Here is a 3,516-nt window from a genome sequence, read left to right on the forward strand (position 1 = left end):
CACTGCTATTTCTGCCATGTGATGGAACTGGGCCTCCCACCTCTCTTGAAGGTACATGTGATCATATAATTTGTCTTGTCCAATAAAACATGAGTAGTGATGTGAATCTATCAACAGCATGTATTGGCCATAATGGTAATAATAATACTTTCCTTAAAAAATGGTAAATAATAATTGGTGATGAAAACATGTAGAAATTGAAATCTTCATATATTGCTAGAGGAAACATAAAATGGTGTAACCACTGCGGAAGACACTTTGGTGGTTCTACAATAGATTAAACATAAAATTACCATGTGATGCCTAGTGTGGTGGTGCATACCAGCAACTCAAGAGCCAGAGGCAGGCTTTTTAGCCGGATCCGCCATCTTCCAGTAATTTGCCAAAATGAAGAACACAAAGGGAAAGAGGAAAGGAACCCAATATATGTTCTCTAGGCCTTTTAGAAAACATGGAGTTGTTCCTTTGGCCACATATATGCAAATCTACAAGAAGGGTGATGTTGTAGACATCAAGGGAATGGGTACTGTTCAAAAAGGAATACCCCACAAATGTTATCATGGCAAAACTGGGAGTCTACAATGGTACCCAGCATGCTGTTGGCATTGTTGGAATAAGCAAGGGCAAGATTCTTGCCAAGAGAATTAATGTGCGTATTGAGTATATTAAGCACTCTAAGAGCCGAGACAGCTTCCTGAAATATGTGAAGGAGAATGATCAGAATAAAAGGAAGTCAAAGAGAAAGGTACCTGGGTTCAGCTGAAGTGCCAGCCTGCCCCACCCAGAGAAGCACATTTTGTGAGAACAAATGGAAAGGAGCCTGAACCGCTGGAACCTATTCCCTATGAATTCATGGCATAATAAATGTAAAAAAAAATTAAAGGCCTGTGGACTATAAAAATGATTTTTTAATTAAAAAAAAAAGAGCCAGAGGCAGGAGGATTACAAATTCAAAGCCAGCCTCAGCAACTTAGTGGGACCCTGTCTCAAAATAAGAAATTAAAAAGGATGTGGCTCAGTGGTTCAGTGCCCCTGGATTCAATCCCTGGTACCAAAAAAAAAAAAAAAAAAAAAAAAAAAAAAAAAAAAAAAAGAATTACCATATGACCCAACAATTCTACTCCTAGAACAAAACTTGGACATAAATATTCAGAGCAGCTCAGTTCACATAGTCAAAGATGGTGTGTGTGGGGGGGAATATTCATCAACTGATGAATAGAGGAACAAAATATTAGAAATATTATTCAGCCATAAACACGAATGAAACATACATGGTGAAGTACTGAAAAAAAATATATATCAACAGAGATGACATTTGAAAGTATTATAAGTGAAAGAAATTAGACATAAAAGATCACATATCATATGATTCTATTGTTATGAACTGTCCGGAATAGTCAGATATCATTGAGGCAGAAAGCAGATTAGTGGTTGCCAAGAGCTGAGAAAAGTGAGTCTGGGAAATGACTGCTTAATGAGGATGGGATTTTCATTTGCAGTTGTGAAAAATTTCTGGATCTAGATAGTAGTGATGGCTTCACATCATTGTGAATACAATTAATTCCACTGAGTTGAACGATTTGGTAAAATACTAAAATTTATGTTATATATACTATACAAGTTTCAAAAGTGAACACACATATACATACACACACACACACACACACACACACACACACACACACACAGAAGCAAGCATAATTCTCTGGAGTGACCATAGAAACATGAGTTGATATACTTCTATGAGCCGATATGCATCCATCAACCTGATTGACAAAAGGCTGACTGAGAAACAAATTTCTATTGTGTAGTCACTTGTCACAGCAACATAACTTGCCCCATCCTCACTATAAATTATCATGTTTTATTTGGTTTACCTAACCTTTTCTTAAGTCTCTTTTGTGCCAGGCACTGGGAAAACAGATGGAAAGCCTCAAACAAGTTACAAACTAGCAAAGGAAATATATATATGTAAACCAAAAGGTGCTCTTTGGCATGACAGTGCCATAATTAAGGTAGATTATATGTTACAGCGAAAGTGCATAATAGAGGTAGATTATGAGTTACAGTGGAATTGCGTAACGGAGGATTTTGAATTACAATGGAAGCACATAATAGCAGTAGATTACCAGTTCCCATGGGAGCACATAACTGATTATGAGTAATAGTGAAGAGCACATAATAGAGATAGATTATGAGTTACAGTGGAAGCACAATGGCTGGAATGGCCAATTCCTCCCTGGAAACTCAGAGAAGGCTACTCAAGAAGGCAAAGCATGAATTACAATTTAAAAGATGTGTAGAAGTTTGCCAGATGGAAAAAGGAGAAGTTCATTTCAGGCTGATAGAAGAGCTTGCCCACGGTGCTCTTCTGTCAACCTGGGCAAGCAGTAGCTTTGCAGGCAACAAGAAATGGCAACCATAAGGTCATAAGTTAGGAAATGATGAGTGCTGGAGATGAGATAGAGAAGCTGGCAAAGGTCTGGAGTCTGTACCAAATCTTGTAGCCAGTCCTTTCTAATCTTTCCATTCATGCTGCACAAGGAAAATGGAAACGTGGTACACTGGGGTATAACACATCTGGCCAACCTTGGCCACCCTTAGCACATCCAAGGCTACCGCAGCAGATTTAGGGAACCCCTTTTGGGAAGTACTATTATAGGTAAAGGAGAATCATTGATGATACCGAAGTGAAGAAACAACGTGATCAGATCCACATTCCAAATCATGGTTCAGAAGACAGATCAGTATGAGAAATTAGACTGAAATCAAACGATCTGTAAGAAGGCAGTGGAAATAATCCAGAGGAAGATGGAAGGAGCCTAAATCAGCACAGTGGCCATGAAATTAAAGAGAGTGGTCAGAGTCAAGATGTAGTTATAAAGTAGAATTAACATGTCTGATTGAATGATATGATTATTAGATAATAGATAAGTAGATTTGGAGGGAGACGGTGGAGAAAGGATCTAAAAAGGCTCCCAGTCTGAGTGATTGGTAGGTCTTCCTCTGGGATAGGAGAGAGATGAAGGGGAGGATTGTGAAGACAGCAGTCAGTTCAACCAGGGATCCATGTGCCCTGAAAGGTAGTTAAATATCAGGGTTTTGGTTTTTGTTTTGTTTTGGTACGAGGGATTAAACTCAGTGGCACCCTACCACTGAGCTATATCTCTAGCCCTTGTTTTTTATTTTGAGACAAGGTCTTGTTAAGTTGCTGAGGCTGACCTCAAACTTGTGATCCTCCTGCCTCAGCCTCCAAATCACTGGGATTTTAGGCATGTACCACTGTGCCCCCACATTATCAATTTCTTTTTCTTTTTCTTTTTTTTTTCTTTTTTTTTTTTTGTGGTGCTGGGATTGAACCCAGGGCCTTATGCATGTGAGGCAAGCACTCTACCAACTGAGCTATATCTCCAGCCCTCAGGTTCTTAAATATGGACTCAGAGAAAATATCAAAATGGAATTAAAGATATGGGGGTCATGGACAGATACAAATGATAGTTAAAGCCCAGAGAATGG

At 38.8% G+C, this 3,516-nt stretch overlaps 1 pseudogene across 1 annotated transcript; it reads left to right on the forward strand.

The window, feature by feature from the left end:
• The first annotated feature begins 352 nt into the window (after window positions 1-352).
• Window positions 353-905, forward strand: LOC308634462 (large ribosomal subunit protein eL21-like; annotated as a pseudogene). Its single transcript has one exon. The product of its transcript is annotated as a large ribosomal subunit protein eL21-like (transcript).
• The last annotated feature ends 2,611 nt before the right edge of the window (window positions 906-3,516 follow it).

This window comes from Spermophilus citellus, assembly GCF_964194105.1.
Source record: "Spermophilus citellus genome assembly, chromosome: 15".
Taxonomy (NCBI): domain Eukaryota; kingdom Metazoa; phylum Chordata; class Mammalia; order Rodentia; family Sciuridae; genus Spermophilus; species Spermophilus citellus.